General features: G+C 36.8%; 2 pseudogenes; one reads left to right on the forward strand and one right to left on the reverse strand.

Moving 5' to 3' along the window:
* Window positions 1–256: 256 nt before the first annotated feature.
* On the reverse strand, window positions 257–1,113 carry LOC105540621 (annotated as a pseudogene).
* Window positions 1,114–17,807: 16,694 nt separating this feature from the next.
* LOC105540589 lies at window positions 17,808–18,465 on the forward strand (annotated as a pseudogene).
* Window positions 18,466–19,069: the final 604 nt, after the last annotated feature.

Consider the following 19,069-nt stretch of genomic DNA (forward strand, 5'->3'; position numbering starts at 1 on the left):
TGCATATTAGTTTTTACCCATCCTAGAATTTCATATAAGTGGGACTATAAGGAGGTACTCTTTTGTGTCTTTTTTTCTCTCATGTTTTTGAGATTCACCCATGTTCTTGCATGTAACAGTGTTTTGTTCCTTTATACTGCTAATTCCATTGTGTGACTGTATCACAGTTTTCATATCCATTGGTTTATTTTTTTATTTTTTTTTTTAGAAATTAATGTTTATTTCCATGTTACTTAAGAACCGGTGCAAGAACAGCTTAAGACCACTCAGTAGTTGATCCTACCTATTCAGTGGCCCGAGCGATGGGAGCTGCACATCAGTCTTCTGTGGCAGGCTGAGCACTCCAGGCTTCAGAAGGAAACTGCTGAATAGGCACAGAGGACACCTGCATGCCTTCATACCAGTCTGCAACTTCAGGTTGAGTAGCGGTGAACTCAGGAGATGGAGAGGTCTATTCACCTTGAAATTCCTCCTTGGTCACAGCCTTTTCAGCAGCAGCCTGCTCTTCTTTTTCAGTCTCTTCAGCATCTCTGTAGAAGAAGAGATCAGGTATCTCCTCCCACAGGTGTTCACAGGAAATGGTACCACACATGTGCAGAAGTTCTCGGGCCAGCATCCACCAAATCAAACCCACTGAGTGAACTCCCTTCTTGCATGGGATGGCAATCTCCACATAGCACAGAGGAGAATCTGTGTTACACGGAGCAATGGTATGTAAGTTAACATAAGATGCCCCTGTGAGAGGCAGTGGTCAGCCCTGGGATCAGTCCCCAAAAGATGCTGTGGCTCCTGGAAGGGTGCCTGGATCTGGTTAGTGAAGATTCCAAGAGTGAAGCAGCCAGCAATTGGAATGGCTCCAGTGACAGCAGCAAACTTCAACATGGCCCTCTGGCCACTATTCCTGGAGAATATCACACAGACATCAGCAGGGTTTTCAATGGCAACAATGGCACAAGTTGCCAACAGAAACTTCCCCCAGGTCCTCTTCAAATTTATGATGTAGACACCATCACATTTCTTTTTATAAATGTACTGTTTCATTTGGAAGTCAAGGTTGGTGCCACCTACATGGGTTTCTGCTGCAAGGAACTTAAGGACATCCTCCTCCTCCATTTGCAGGACATCAAGGGCTCTGTATACTGTAAAAGTTTACCTTTAAGTTACGACAGGAATCTAGAACAATTCCATATAGACCCCTCTCTGGGTAGCACACGAAAAGCCCATTCTCTAGTTGATGGATATTTGGGTTGTTTCCAGGATTTGGCTATTATGAGTAAAACTGCTACGAACATCCATGCATAAGTCTTTTTGTGAACATAGGCTTTCATTTATCTTGGGTAAATGACCACGAGTGGAATTTTAGATCACTTAGAAAGTATGTGTTTCACTTTATAAGGCACTGTCAGACTGTGTTACTAAGTTGATGTATCATTTTATAAATCCACCAGAAATACAAAAGCAGGCTAGTTTCTTAAAATCTTTGCCAATCCTTGATATTGTCAATAAGTTTAAAAAGGGGAACAATAAAAGTACCAGACAAAAATGTAGAACATATTTTGTAAAAACAGAATAAGATAAATTGTTTCTAAGTGATAGTGAAAGCTTGATGTCATAAAGAAAGCTTGACTCCATAAAACATAAAATAACTACATGACAAAAATAATGTCAAATGAAAAGAGAAGAAAATGGCTAAAATATTTGTCAAATGTATTAAATATGTTGATATCCTTAATTTTTAAAGAGTTCTCATAAATTAATATGTAAAATACATCAATCCAGCAAAGATGAAGAGCAGGCAGTTCATAACAGAAAGATATTTTAAAGGTGTTTAAAGTTGCCCAATTTCACTCAAAATTATTGAAACATGAATAAAACAAAATATGTCATACTTCTATCCAATAAAAAAGGGACAATTTTTGCCTATGCACTGTGTTGGCAAGAGTTTTGGGAGAAAGAGCTTCTCATACACTGTTATTGGCTATATTAATTTGTATTTTCCCATTGGACCACAGTTTACTGTATACACAGTGCTTTGGGAAGCACTCTCTTAAGTGGGTTTGTCTTCTGCTCTCACCCTGCCACAATAATAATCAACACAGAAGAAGACTTCTCTGATCAAAAGTGAGGGGTTTTTAACCATACACCAAGCAGTGGACACCAGCTGGTTGTCCTCATACTCAGTACGAACACTATCTACCGCGAAATAGTATCAGATCCCACAGGTTAATACTCAATACCATAAGCTCATCCTTTCCTTCTCTGAAGTCACAATTCTGGAACTTCTGACCAATTGGCTTCAAGTTGGCGCTCCCACGATCCTCTCTTTGAGTTTATTTGCTAGAGCAGCTCACAGAACTCAGGGAACCATATTTATTAGCTTATTAGCAAGCATATTTTAAAGGATACAAATAAATAGCCAGATGAAGAGATACATGGGGTGAGGTCTGGGGGGATTTCTAAGTGCAGCAGCTTCTGTCCCTGTAGAGTTGGGGTACACCAACCTCCTGGCATGTGAAAGAGTTTTTCAGCTTCCTGTCATTCTCAATGTGTTCAGCTCTCCAGAAGCTCCTGGAACTCCATCCTTTGGGCCTTTTGTGGAGACTTCATTGGTTGTCTATGATGAAAGCAGGGACAACTATGTCAAAATGTGATTGGACCAAAAGGATGTGGTCTAAACTCAGTAAGCCTTGTCCATTCAGATTCTTCTTGATCTCTCTGTGCAGCATTCCTTCCACCAGAGCAGGGAGCAGGACCCTCTCTAGGATGAGGATTTTATGACCTATAATTGGATTACAGTCCTATTTTGGGCGGGTGAAAAGAGGACAGAAGTTCAGAGAGAAAGCTTTCATTTCCTGAGGCTTGCTTCTGAGGCCTAAAATTCTCCAACATTATAACCAAGACTGTGACAATGATTATGGAAGTTAGGAACTAGGAACCATGGATGGAAACGAATCCTAGTATCACACACAGGTGTTAGGATTTAATGTTGAATGTTTATAGAGTGTATTTTATGTATATTGCCTAAATTTATTCTACCAACACCAAAATAATTAGCTATTTTATATTCTCATTAAAAAAAAATAGAGTTTAGAGAGATGTCTTATTCAGTCAGGTCATACAACTAGTAAGTGGCATAGCTAGGTATAGAGACCTTATTTTTGAATTTCAAGTTCAGTTACATTAATCAGAGTTGACTTACCTTGAAACACATGTATTTTGTTCATCAGTGCATGTCACTATAAAGATGCTACATTTTATTACCTAGATAATGTGCTGGTTTTGTCCTAAGTTTATAGAATTGCTGTAACAATGTTGAGGGCATTCTTTTTTTTCCTTATTAAAATCTTGAAGAGGTGCTTTTATTTTTATTTATTTTTGTTTGTTTTAAGGACATGTTTTAAAATCTATCATTTGGACGATTTGGGTTAATAATTTTTGTTTTAGTGTTTTAAAGAACAGGCTCAGTGAAAATACTTTATTAACATGATAAATGATAAGTTTAAATAAAATACATGAAAAAAGAAAGTATAGTTTTGAAATAATTGATGTGGCATTGCACCAGCTTTTGAGAGAGTTAATTATTACGAGTTGCTGAACATTACTGCAATTTTCACATGGAAATACTTGCCTCTCCTATTTCCTTGTGTTATTGAAGACACATTATGAAAGCCATAATATCAGCAGCTTGCAATTTGGAACTCATTTGATTTAACTGATAAGAATCTTTTTCATTTCACAAAATATAACTTCACTCAGAAATATAAAACTGTTCTGCTGTATTAAACAGTGAATAATATAAGGATAACAATGTTAATTGGCTTTTGGACTGCAAGTACTTGAATCAACTCTCTTCTCCATCATTTTTCCATTAGATTTTGCTTGAATTACTCAGAAAAACCAAGGTATTTATCCTGATTTGTAAAACAATAGAACATTTTTCTGATAAGTGTTTTAACATTTTTAGAAATTATCTGCACTGTAAACAGATAGACAAAACAACAACAACAACAACAACAACAAAACAAAACACTAAAGCTACCCTAGAATGCATGATCAGCTGGATAGCCATTAAACATTTGTTCAATAGCCAATGATAATCTTCAAGTCAAATAGATCAAATAGGGCATTAGGTTATACTATAAAACAACACAGTTGAGTCTGGGAGTTAATCCTATTCAGATTTGAATATTGACTGCTTTTGCAGTCTCCCCTCTTGTGGCAGGATTGGGTACTGGTTAATGATGTGAATTCTGCACTAAAGCCACCTTTCTTTGGCCACCTTCTAGCTGTGTGATTTAATGAAGACTAACTTGCTTTCTGGACTTCAATTTTCTCATCTGTAGAATAAAAGTAACCACCTGCACACATAGAGAGTTTTAAGAATTAAATGGGACAACCAAGAGAGTGCCTAGTCCAGTGAGTGGAACATTAACAAATACTAAATAAGCATTCATTTTCTTTTTTCCCACTCCTTGACTTCTCCTTTGTCTTCCCTCCAGCCATGAAAGTTTTCAGCTCAGAGGGGCTTGTTGTGGACCCTACATTGTGCCTAGACTCCCTCTCAGGAAGACACCTGCTGCCCCTGCTATGGGTGTGCATTGGTGGAGAGCCTTCAGTTGCCAGCACCTCCAGGGCTTGCCTTGGATGCTGCCAACTGCTTTAATAAAAGTCAGAAGTCAGACCCTTTCCCAGGGCAGTCCACTTCTAAATGACAGACCACTCTTTGCATACAGAGGCTGGGCCATTTCTGCTCACATCCTTGTCACTCTGTCACATCCTTGTCATTCTAGATCCAGAGCTTCTCTGTGGGGTCTCTGAGGCACACTCTATGTGTGCAGGTGGTTACTTTTATTCTACAGATGAGAAAATTGAAGTCCAGAGAAGCAAGCTAGCCTTCACTAAATCACACAGCTAGGAGGTGGCCAAAGAAAGGTGGCCTTAGTGCAGAATTCACATCATTAACTAGTACCCAATTAGCTGCAATAGGGGAAACTGCAAAAGCAGTCAGTATTAAAACCTTAATAGGATTAGCTTCCAAACTCATCTGTGTTCTTTCATACTAAGATTTTTTTTTTTAACCTAAGTTCATTAGGCCTGCATCACAACTCAATGTCTTGCTCTGTCCAATGTTGCTTTCTTCTCTCTGTTCTACAGAGATTGATCCAAAGGATACTTTGATAAACATCTTTCAGTAAACTCCAACTTGGAGTTTGTTCTGCAGAGAACTCAAGCTGCAAACCAGCTCCTCTCTGCTTTTTAAAAGACTTTGAGGAACATTTGATTCAAAGCACAGCCAAGGGCATCCACTTTACTCCCTCATTTCACTTCCTCTACCTGTTTCACAGCACTGTCAGTAATCTCTCAGCCTAGGTGAGAAAAGATCCAGCACCTAATGTAGAACACTCACTCCTGATAAAAAATAAATCCTTAGTTTGAGTAATAATCATTTCTCTCAGGCTGAAAAGCTTAATTTCAAGCTGGTTGGACTCTTAATTCTATAGGTAAGACCTAAAAAGATTGTGAAACATTGATATTAAAATCTAATTAACCTCAGTATTATATTCTGTCCAGAACTAGGCTGAGTTTTTTTAATGGCATAGTCTTATTTGGACAAAACAAAACATTCAGTACCAGTGTTCTGCCATCAATCATTTCTACTGCTATTACAAACGAAAGCAATGATGGTAATAATAATACCTGAAATTTCAAATACCGTATTACAGTTAAAAAATGCAATATGTAATAATGAGATAAGAAGGTTAAGAGTATTACTTAGTTACTATACATAAAGAAAATGAGGCCCAAACTGCTTAACGGTTCATGAAAGTTCACAGAACTAATTGGTGGAATTGAGGCTGAATTCAAACTTCTGACAGTAGACTTGATGGGTTTTCTCCTACATTGTGATTAACCCCCATATATCACTTACAAAAATCAAGTCTGTTTGGGAACATGAATACAAATAAACAGTCTAAATTCTTTCATATTTGATTACTGGAAAATGTATGTTAATAGAAATACTTGTCCATAGAACACAGCTTTGCAGCCTATTCGTCCCAAAGAGCTGAACTTGCCTACACACAGCAACAAACAAATTACCTTACAAATACACAGCACTAACAATAGTTATGAACTCCAGTTACTAACACAGGCAATATCACAAAGATGGATAATGTGGCTTTCCCAACGATAAATATGAAATCGGTGGGGCATGTGCTAGGGCCATAGTTTGGGGAAAGTCTACTTGTGTGTTCTAAGTAGACTTTCCCAGGGAGTAAATGGAAGCTTGGAATTAGAAACTGGGTTTCTTTGTTCCACCATGTGCTGACCTCTGGATACAGAACCAAAGGAAGCTACACAGTGATTTGAATAGCAAGTGCTGTATAGAGTGTTCTATATTTAGAAATCACACTGAGTACGTTGGCAGAATTATAATGGCCTGATGTACTTTGTGGCATTACTTTGCTAAGAGGAGTGTAATGATTGCTTTGTTGACATATATCAGATATCTCAACTGACATATGTCAAATGTTAATCAGAAAAACAAGAAACAATTTCATTTTTTCACTTAATCATTTTGATTGTCATTTTCTCAACATTATCAATTAGCATGCATGTTGTTTGTTGCAATTCATTTGTAAGATCAATTCAAGAGATTCCAAAGTATTGAACAAATTTTGCTCAAAATCAGTGAAAAAAAATCCTTTATTAAAATTCAAAACAATGAAAATTCATAAAGCTGTATTGGTAAAGGAAAATTTTGCTTCAGCATGTTCATCATTAGATGATAGCAGGTGTTATGAAGGATAGAGCTATTTCTTATTGTTAATGTCCCATGTGGGCGCACAGGCAACAATTATGGTCTGCTGGGGACTGGGCTGCAGATTTCTCTGTTATGCATCACAAGGCACAATAACAGCTACAGTGAACTAGAGTAATAAATCTTCCCTGAAACAACAATTTGGTATTTACTTAAGTTTGTGATGACTACATGCTCTATTTTGAAGCACAGAATAACAGAGAATTGCTTTATGAAATCTTACGTGACATTCACAATTCTATAAATCCTCTCCAACCTATACAAACAAGAAGAAAATCTCACCAAATCTAATACTGTTACACATCTCTTTGCAGTAAGAGGAAGGAAGAGAATAGTTTTATCATTTTGGGTCTTCATTCTGGCTAAATTCTAGTGTAGAAGATTATACAGTGAAATATTTTCTCAATGTTTTATAGAGTTTTGGCTCTACTCCCATTGTAAAAAATTGTCCTGGCATATTTGGATAGGTTTTTGGATTTTCACACTTGGAGCAATGGAAGACTTGGTACTATCTTATTCGTCTTTTTAGCTGAATACCTATCAGAACACTGGCCCATAGTAGGTTTTCAATACTAGTTATTAAGAGGACGGCAAAGATGAATGAAGCACACTCTCTTTGTTCTCATGGAACTCACTAGACCTCCACGGAGACACCTGTGTGAGATAGTATTTTACTGCACTTAAAAAGAGCTTTGTCATGTTTAAAGCACCATTTATTTCAGAATCTCTCTGTATCCTTCTTTCCATGACAGAGGAAGAAAATCATCAGGAAAAGAATCCTCCTATCCCTGGAGCTGTGACTTCTCAATCACTGATTTTTCTGCTGTTATTACTAATAGCAGAAACAAATTACTGATGATTGTAACTATGATAAAAATGCTGGATATAGCTCATACAGAATCACAAAAGCAGAACAGAGTTCTAGCCTGTGCTCTTTTTCAATGCCAAATATGGTTCTGATTACTAAGTTACTTAGTAAAGGCATTCTAATTTAAATTCTTGAAACAATGATTCATCCTAGGGGATAAGAAAGGTTACTGGCTTTGGGAAGTAGAACTCCTTGACCTTTGGTTCTTTCTTGTTTGCCGAGATAAATATGCCCTACCCAGAATTATGAAGACATAGGAAAATCTGAATAGACCAACAAGAAGTAAGGAGATTGAATTAGTAATATTAATAGAATGTGTCACATTAAAGAAAAGTCTAGGATGTGATGGCTTCATTTCTGACTTCTACAAAACATTTAAAGAATAACCAATATCAATCTTCCTCAATCACTTTCATGAAAGATCAAAGAGGAGAGAATATTTTCAAACTTTTTTTTTTTTTTTTTTTTTAAGGCCAGCATTGCCCTCATACCAAAGCCACGCAAGGACATTACAAGAAAAGAAAATTACAGGGCCATATCCTTATTCAATATAGATGCAAATATTCGCAACAAAATACTAGCAAACTAAATTCAATGCATTAACAGGATCATCCACCATGATCAAGTGGGATTTATCCCTGGGATGCAAGGACAGTTCCTTGTATTTCTAGTAGTTTTTCATCTATATTTCAGTGTGATGCTAAAGGACACATAAATCTTCAGTATTACTGTAATATTTGCAAAGTCATCTCAGAATTATAAAATAGCTTTATCCTAGTTAATATTTCATTATAGCATATATTATATATTATTATTTTACTAGCATTATTTCTTTTTGTGTGTGTAGGTTTGCTAGGTATTTCTCTGCTTATTCTTTTATTGTCTACATATTTAAATAATTTTCTGTGTGATGATTATTACGTATAACATACAATAGAGTTTTCATTTTAAAACTCAACTAAGTTTTTTTCCAATGGCTATTTTCCTGTTATATTTATTGTTATAACAGATGTACTTGGCATATTATCATTTTATTTCAGACATTTTGCTAAATGCTTCCTTGATTTATTTTTGTCTTATTTTTTAAAAATCTGATTCATTTTCTTGATCTCTGAAATTAGATCCCTCAATCCCTGCAGTAATCTTGAATGTACATAATGTGTTTAAATTCTACTTGTGTTTACTTTTATTCCTTTAAAATAATTACTTAAACACATAAACTACATTTCTCACCATAACAGAATAGCAAGTTACATTTCTCCTGCCTATCACTCTACCAATATTCTGATATTAATTGGTTGTAATTTTATCCCCATTATATTAATACTGATTATCATTTGATATCATGTGGCTTTTCACAAAATTTAGCATTTGTATTCAATGTAATAACCATAATAATTTCATTTATTTATATCTATTTAGCATTCAAATGGAGTCAGTGCTCATTGCCAATTCTTTTGTGCCATAATTTTATTATTCATGAGTTTATCTTTTAAATTCATGTTGAATGTGAATGATATATCTTACTGATGTTTTGCTTATTGGAAAAAATGTATTTCTTTCTCTTCACATGTAAATGATAATTAGGTTTGTTGTCAGACATTGTTGGCTACCTAACCATTATCTATTTCATCTTCTAACTTGCCACCAAAATTTTGGTTGTGTTTGGGATGGCGATGCACCCAGCTAAATATTTTTTTTCAACCTTCCGAGACCAGTAAGATATTTGAAGTATGATAAAAGAGTGCACATGCAGGTTGATTGGCCCTCTCAACCTTCTCTTGAATATGGACACTGCAAGCATATGCAGTGCTCTTGGGCCATGAATCTTACAAGGTTGAAGACAAAAGCTAACAGGCTAGGAATGTTGGAGAAGAAAACATAGTACCTGGCCGCTGAGCAGCTAGACCAAGCATCATCACTCGTCTGCCTCTAAAATGCTTGTTATTTGAGATGAGTGGTGTTCAAGCCACATTAACTTGGGTTTTCAATTAGCTTGAGCTGAACTGATATAGTTTGACATAGAATATAGGCGGTTTTAACCTTGTCCACTATTAAAGCAAAACTAGTGTAAATGGAACCTCTAAAGAACAATAATTATCCTTGTAGTCTTCAATCCAATTTCAAACTTCTAGAGATATTTTCATTATGTTGATGATCATGTAACCCAATCTTCAGTATTATTCTGGGTTACTAATCCTTGCTTGAACATGTGACCAGTCTTAAAAGCTACTGGTCTAGAACTGTGAGGTTGAATACAAGTAGCTACTAGCCTCATATGTCCTATTAAATTTATGTTTATTAACATTAAATACATTTTTTTAAAAAACTAGTTCCTCTGTTGCACTAGCCACATTTCAGTTACCACATGTGGTTAGAAGATGCCATATTAGAAGAGCAGGTATAAACATTTTACCTCCATACAAAGTCTTATTGGGCAGTACTGTCTTTGCTACACAAAATGTGCTCTTACGACCAGAAGCTTCATCACTACCTGGGGCTTGTTAGAAATGTAGAATCTCGGGTCCTACTATAGACATACTAAGTAAAAATTTGAACTTTGATAAGATTTCCAGGTAACTCATATAAACCCCAATGTTTGATGTGCACTACCCTGTATGATCTGGTCCTACATATATATTGGTCCCAATATTTAATAATAAGCTAACATTTATTGATATGTAGCAAGTTACTAAGAACTATTCTAAGAACTCTACAAAAATCTCAGTCAGTCCTCACAAAATATAAAAGGGACATTATCTCCCTTTTACATATTGAACAAAAAGGCACAGAAAAGACATATGACTTTACTAAAATCACTCTGTGAATACATCAGGGAGCCAAAATTAACACTCAGTCATTTTGACTAGACAACTCATAGTGCTGGTTCCCCCAACTCTCTATTATAATTGGTATCTTTAAATACTAGGTTTTAGGATCTCTGAGAGAAGGACCATGTCTTATTTTTTAATTAATTTTAATAATTTTTTTAGGCCAAGTCTAGCTCTGTCACCTAGGATAGAGTGCAGTGGAGTGATCATAGTTCACTGCAGCTTTGACTTTCTGGGTTCAAGCCATCCTCTCACTCAACCTCCCAATTATCTGGGACTACAGATGGACACTATCATTTCCAGCGACATTGATTGATTGATTGATTGATTGTAGAGACAGGTCTCACTATGTTGCTCAGTCTGGTCTTGAACTCCTGGGTTCAATTGATTCTCCCATCATGGTCTCCCAAAGCACTGGGATTACAAGCATGAGCCACCACACCCAACCATGTTTTATTTTTGAGTTCAGAGCCTATTAGAATACCTGGCATACAAGAGATTCTCAATTTCTATTTATAGAATGAAGCATGCATGAATGAATGGGGGGATCAAGGCTCATTTTGCCTGATGTCAAGTGGAGTTCCTGGTAACTCTGTCACAAAGTCTATTATTTTTAGTTGAAATGAAGAAGACTTTGTTTACCTTTGGTAAAAACAGAAATTTGAAACAATTCCACACAGTTATCACTCTTAAGCAAATAACAGATCCAGCAAAGAACACTGTGTGGAGTACTATGAAAAGTGAGTGGATAGAATACTCTTAGTGATAAGCATCCACTAAAGCAGTTATAAAGGGTTTGGAGCATAAAAATATTTTAATGACCAAATCAGAATAATGGCAGCTGTTGTAACAAACAGACCCAAATCCCCGGATGTATACTGCTTTAACAAAATAAATGTTTATTTCTTAGTAATGGATTCAAAACAGGTGTACCTAATGGGCAGCTAGGTCCTCTCCCAGTGGTGTTCTTTCCTTGTCTTTTGTGACTCTGCCATGTTTACCACACAGTTTACAGGTTCTCTATGCTTATTTTGTTTTGTTTTTAAGACGGAGTCTCACCATGTTAACCAGGCTGGTCTTGAACTCTTGGCCTCAAGTGATCTTCCTGTGTTGGCCTCTTAAAGTGCTGGGATTACAGGCATGAGTTTATGATTATTTGTAAAAATCCAGAAGAAATGGTTAAAACAAAAGCGTAGAGAAAGCAAACTTTTTTTTTTTTAAAGACAGAGTCTCGCTCTGTTGCCCACACTGGAGTACAGTGGCGCCATCTTGGCTCACTGCAACCTCCACCTCCTGGGTTCAAGCAATTATCCTGCCTCAGGCTCCCAACTAGCTGGGACTGCAGGTGCATGCTGCCATGCCCAGCTAATTTATTTTGTATTTTAGCAGAGACGGTGTTTCACTGTGTTCCCCAAGCTGGTCTCAAACTCCCGAGCTCAGACAATCTGCCTGCCTTGGCCTCCCAAAGTGCTAGGATTATAGGCACGAGCCACTGCACCCAGCTGCAAACTTTCTTTTTTAACCCTCTTGAGTTTAATCCTCTTGGCTCCACCTACATGCAAGTTGAGGAAAATGCTATGAAATTTAATCCCTGGCTGGGCAGCCTTTCCAAATCACACCTTTTGTATTATGGTAGAGCCAACACAAATATTTTGATGGACAAGTATTCCCCTTTCTGTATATGCTGAGAACAAAAAAAACCCACATGATTTATTTTAGTTTAGATCTTCCTAACTGCAGAGCATGAAGCAAGGACTTTGATGTAGATAGTTTAATGGAAAGTGATTCCAGCAACCAAGGTGAGTGAGTAGAGTGAGACAAGAAAGGAAAGAAGGAAGCTATGGAGCTGGTTACTGTGGTCCATAATGAGGCAATCACATTTATGACTCTGATAAAACGTGTAGAATACATGTATATTGTCCTCTAAAGTACAGAAGACAAGAATACTTAGCCCATTGACTCACATACCCCATGAGCATTACCCCTTCAGATTAACTTCCCTGTACTCCCAGGCTATGCTGCAGGTTGTGTTAAGCAGTCTTGCCAAGATTTGGAGAAAATTCTGAAGCAGAAAAGATCGGAGTGTGTTCAGAGCTGTCTACTTTTGGAGGCTGGAACAGATAGGGAAAGACGATGCAAAATCCTGCATAACAAAAGAAAAAGTATACACAAAACACCATACAAGGAAAGACTAGTAAACTAAAATTAGGAGAGAAGGACAAGGAAGAATAAAAAATTTTCATGAAAGAGTCAAAACCTTTATAAAACAATGTCTCTCTAGCATAAGACACATGATGGACAGAAAGAAAGGAAAGTAACATTTGTCAAATACTAACTATATTGAATTTTTACATGCATCATACCATTTAATTCACCCAATAATTGTGAAACATAGGTATTGTTCTCATTCTACAAGGGAGACATTATGGCTTGGAAAAAATGAGTTAATTGTTAGAGATTATGTAACTGGCAAGTGCTGGGTTCCTAATTCAATGTCAGTATGGTTCCATGTCAATGATCCTTCCACTGAAACAGCAGAGGATAAGGAAAAGTGACTAATGATCTAGACAGTAAGACTAAGAAAATGACCAAGGCCAGTGCCCCTCATACTGTAATATGCATATTAATCATCTGCAGCGTTTTATTAAAATGCAGGTCTGATTCAGTAGGTCTGAGGTGAAGCTTGAGATTCTGCATTTTTTCATGGGCTTCCAGGTGATGCTGATGGTGCCGGTTTGTGGACCATACTGTAGTTGCTAAGGCCTGAACATTTCTACTGAAGTCTTGAGAAAAGAGAATTGTTAAAATAATATTTTCCACACCCATTCATGACTTTTATTATAAAAAAGAAAAAAAAACTCTCAGTAAACTAGGAACAGGGGGGAACTTCCTTAAATTTATACAGAGTATCTGCAAAAAATATACAGCTAACATCATACTTTAATGGTGAGAAACTAGAATCTTTCTCACAAGATCAGGAAAACAGCAAGGATGTTTCCTCCCATTACTCCTTTCAACACTGTACTAAAAGTAATAGTGAAATAGCAAAGGAAAGAAAATAAAAGGTATACAGATTGGGAAAGAAAAAATAAAACTGTCTTTGTTCACACGTGACATTATTGTCTATGTAGAAAATGTAAAAGAATTGACCAGAAAAACTCCTGGGAATAACAGTTAAAACAGGTTGTAGGATACAAGGTTAATATACAAAAGTCAATCACTTTTATGTATACTGTCAATGAACAAGTGGAATTTTAAATTCAAAATACAATACTATTTACATTAGTATGCACAGAAGTAAAATACTTAGGTATAAATCTAACAAAATACATAGAAGATCTACATGCAGAAAACTGAACTACATGAATGGAGAGATAGTCCATGTTCATGGGTGCAAAGACTCAGTATTGTCAAAATGTCAGTTCTTCCCAACTTGATTTATAGATTCAATGTAATCCCAATCAAAATCCCAGCAGTTATTTTGGGGATATCGACAAACTGGTTCTAAAATTTATATGGAGAGGCAAAATACCCAGATCAGCCAGCATGCTATTGAAGGAGAAGAACAAACCTAGTAAATTGACACTACCCAACTTCAAAACTTATTATGAAGTTCTAGTAATAAAGACAGTGTGATACTGGCTAAAGAATAGACAAATAGACCAATGGAGCAAAGTAGAAAACACAGAAATAGACCCATATAAACACAATCAACTGATCTTTGCCAATGACATAGCAAAGATAGTTTCCCGCCCCCCCCCCCAACAAATGGTGCTGGGACAACTGGACAACCATATTTAAAAATAGACACAGACTTTCCACCTTTTACAAAAACTAACTTAAGATGGATCACAGACCTAAACATAAAAATGGAAACCTATAAAACTGCTAGATGATAATATAGGAGAAAATTTAGATAACTTTGGGTATGGAGATGACTTTTTAGACACAACACCAAAGGCATGATCCATTAAAAAAAAAGCTAAATTTTAGTAAAATTAAAAATTTATGTTCTATGAAATATACACTGTCAAGAAAATGAGAAAACAAGCAACAGACTGGGAGAAAATATTTTCAGAAGCTATATCTGATAAAGGACTGTTATCCAAAATATCCAAGATCACTTAAACTCAACAAGAAGAAAACAAAGAACCTGCTTAAGAAATGGGCAAAAATTTTGTAACTGTATTTTACATTTAAGTGTTTAATTCATCTTGAGTTAATTTTTGTATAAGATGTAAGAAAAGGGTCCAGTTTCAGCCTTCTGCATATGGTGAGCCAGTTTTTCCAGCACCATTTATTGAATATAAAATCCTTTCTCCATGGCTTGTTTTTGTGAGATTTGTTCAAGATCAGATTGTTGTAGATGTGTGAGGATATTTCTGAGGTATCTGTTCTGTTCCACTGGTCTAGAAGAAAACCTAGGCAATACCATTCAGGATGTAGGCACGGGCAGAGACTTCATGATGAAAATGCCGAAAGCAATTGCAACAAAAGCCAAATTGACAAATGGGAGCTAATTAAACTAAAGATCTTCTGTACAGCCAAAGAAACTGTCATCAGTGTGAACAGGCAACCTACAGAATGGGAGAAAATTTTTGCAATCTGCCCATCTGACAGAGGTCTAATATCTAGAATCTACAAGGAACTTAAACAAATTTACAAGAAAAAAAAAATAAACAACTCCATAAAAAAGTAAGCAAAGGATATGAACAGACACTTCTCAAAATAAGACATTTATGTAGCCAACAAACACATGAAAAAAGCTCAACATCACTGATCATCAGAGAAATGCAAATCAAAACCACAACGAGATACCATCTCATGCCAGTCAGAATGGTGATTATTAAAAAGTCAGGAAACAATAGATGCTGGCAAGGCTGTGGAGAAATAGGAAAGCTTTTATACTGCTGGTGGGAATGTAAATTAGTTCAACCATTGTGGAAGACAGTGTGGTGATTCCTCGATCTAGAACTAGAAATACCATTTGACCCAGCAATCTCATTACTGGGCATATACCCAAAGGAATATAAATCATTCTACTATAAAGTCACATGCGCATGTATATTTATTGCAGCACCATTCACAATGGAAAAGACCTGGAATCAACCCCAATGCCCATCAATTATAGACTGGACAAAGAAAATGTGGTACGTATAACCCATGGAATACTATGCAGCCAAAAAGGAATAAGATCATGTCCTTTGCAGGGACGTAGAAGGAGCTGGAAGCCATCATCCTTGGGAAACTAACACAGGAACAGAAAACCAAACACTGCATGTTCTCACTCATAAGTGGGAGTTGAATAATGAGAACACATGGACACAGGGAGGAGAACGACACATTCTAGGGCCTGTTGCGGGCTGGAGGGAAAGGGGAGGAACTTAGATAATGGGTCAATAGGTGCAGCAAACCACCATGGCACACATATACTTACATACCAAACCTGCACATTCTGCATATGTGTCCCGGAACTTAAAAAAAAAAAAAAAAGAGAGAGAGAGAGAGAGACAGAGGGAGGAAGAGGCAGAAAAAAAAAAAAAAAAACCGGAATGTGCACAAGATCTGAACAGACACCCACCTCACCAAAGAAAATAAACAGATGGCAAATAAGCACATCAAAAGATGCTCTACATCATATGTCATCAGAAAACTGCAAATTAAATCACCAATAAGATATCTATTAGAAAGAGCATCAAATGCTGAAAACTGACACCACCAAATGCTGGTGAGGATGTGGAGCAATAAGAACTCTCACTTACTGCTGGTGGGAATGCAAATGGTACAGTCACTTTGGAAGACAGGTTGGCAGCTTCTTACAAAACTAAATATACTCTTACCATAAGATCCAGCATTCATGCTCCTTGCTAATTATTATTAAGAAATCATGCAATAATTTCTTAATACTTAGAAATATTTACTCAAAAGAGTTGAAAACACATGTCCACACAAAAACCTACACATGAACGTCTCTAACAGCTTTTTTCATAGCTGCTAAAACATGGAAGCAACCAAGATATCTTTCAGTAGATTAAAGGATAAGTAAAGTGTGGCCCATAAAGACAATGGAATATGATCAACACTGAAAGAAAATGAGTTATCAAGCCATGAAAAAACATGAAGGAGATGAATGCATATATATAAGTAAAAGAAGCCAATAGGAAAAGGCTACGTACTGTATAATTCCAACTATGTGACATTTTGGAGAAGGCAAGACTATGAAGATAGTAAAAAGATTAGTGGCTGCCAGTGGCTAGGTGGGTGGAAGGAAAGAATAGATGGAGCGCAAAACATTTTTAGGGCAGTGAAACCACTTTGTATAATATTATAATGGTGAATTCCTCTCTTTATGCATTTTCCCAGACCCACAGAATGTACAACACTGCGTTAACCCTAAACTATGGTTTGGTAACAAAGATGTGTCAGTGTAGGTTCATCAGTCGTAACAAATTGCCACTCTGGTGGGGAATGTTGATGTTGTAATGGAAAAGACTACTTATGCATCAAGGCAGGGGTTATACAGAAAATTTCTGTACCTTCTGCTCAATTTTGCTGTAAACCTAAAACTACTCTAAAGATAAAATCAATTTTTAAAAAGCAGGCTGGGTAAGGTGGCTCGTGTCTGCAATCCCAGCACTTTGGGAAGCCAGGCAAAAGGAAGGCTTGAGGTCACCTGTTGCAGTCCTAGTTACTCAGGAGGCTGGGGCAGGAGGATTTCTTAAACCCAGGAGTTTGAGGTTACAGTGAGCTATGATCACACCATTGCACATCAGCCTGGGCAACAGAACAAAATCCTCTCTCTAAAAATAATTAAAAATAATTTTTAAAAGGAGATATTCTTGCTTAAATAATGGATTTAAAATAATTTGTTTCTGTTTACATTATTTAGAGGATTCTATTTCAAGTTTTATCCATAGAGTAATTAGGATTTTCTCAAAACTCTGTATTTTCTAATTACTGTAGTTCATAAAAAAAATAGAGAAATACTGACATCATGAGAAACATACAAATCTATGATACCAGCCAACCACCTATTTATCAAGGTTGTTCTATTCTTAACTGAATCAACCTACACCTCTGCTATTTGGCAGATTGGTAGAGAGAGACGATACCCATAAAAGGGTTATTTGCATACACTCTATGTAAATTCAAATGTATAAAATATATTGATGCCACAAATAAAATTAAAAAGTGTACATTAAATAAGACTTCCTCACTTTTCATTTGGCATGCCACTTAAGATTCTGGTATCTCCATGGAACACCCCACTAGGTATTACTGATATTGTAAAAACAAAACATACCTAAAGTCTGGCTTCTGCAGAGGTGTCCCTGATGTCAAGGTTCGCATTTTTGACCTGGGACAGAGGAAAGCAAAAATGGATGAGTTTCCACTCTGAGGCTACATGGTGCCAGATGAATATGAGCAGCTCTTCTCTGAAGCACTGGAGGATGCCCACATTTGAGCCAACAGATACGTGATAACAACTTGCAGCAAAGTTGGCTTTCATATCCTAGTGTGGTTCCACCCCTTCCAAGTCATTCACAACAGAAAGATGTTGTCCTGTGCTAGAGCTGACAGACTCCAGATGGGTATGGAAGATGCCTTTGGAAAGCTACAGGGCACCATGGCCAGGGTTCACATTAGCCAATTCACGTGTCCATTTGCACCAAACTGCAGAACAAGGAGCATGTGACTGAGGCCTTATACAGGGCCAAGTTCAAGTTGCTTCACCAGCAGATGATTCGCATCTCAAAGAAGTGGGGCTTTACCAAGTTCCAGTCAGATGAATTTGAAGGCATGGTGGCTGAGAAGCAGCTCATCCCAGATAGCTGTAGGATCAAATATAATTGTGGGTTTTGTCATTAAAAGTAATTTCTTTTGCACCACCCTAATACATCCCCAATTGTGGCCTCCTGGACCAGTGACAGGTCTTACATTCATGAGACTTTCCACTGTGCCCCCTCCTCTTTCTGCCCACCAATAAATCCTACTTCCTATAAATAAATAGTAAATAGGACTTAAACTTAAGCAAATATGCATCTATCATTTAATAGCCTTGTGAGGCTGGGCTTCTGACTTCTTTAAATCTAAGTCTCCAGACTCTTAGGTTAGGGTAGATTAATACCTAACCCATAAATGTCCTATGCTAGTGTTTTATGCTAGAGTGCCTGGGATAACAGAAAAGCCAAAACCCTATTATACGTATTGATATTGAGCCCAAAAGTAAATCAACAGCAGAAACAGAATCAAGCAAAGCAGCTGGGATAGATAACTGTAAGAATTTCAGAAAGAGTAAGCAGGAACTTTACTCTTAAGCCTTGGCTGGAAAAAGAAGTATTCCCATTACAATTACAGAGTTGGCTTTATACATCGAGTACCATATTAGTAAGAAAAATGCCTATGGGTGTTAGAAATGTTTATAAGTCTATTAATTTCAGAATGAACACTTTCTGAATTCTTCAAGGTGAAAACCAGTTTTTACTCTTCCTGGCATTGATCTTTCTCCACAACTCGCTCTAAAAAAATCAATGGCAGTTTCTTGCTGGG

The sequence above is a fragment of the Mandrillus leucophaeus genome, unplaced genomic scaffold, assembly GCF_000951045.1.
Source record: "Mandrillus leucophaeus isolate KB7577 unplaced genomic scaffold, Mleu.le_1.0 Scaffold223, whole genome shotgun sequence".
Lineage (NCBI taxonomy): Eukaryota > Metazoa > Chordata > Mammalia > Primates > Cercopithecidae > Mandrillus > Mandrillus leucophaeus.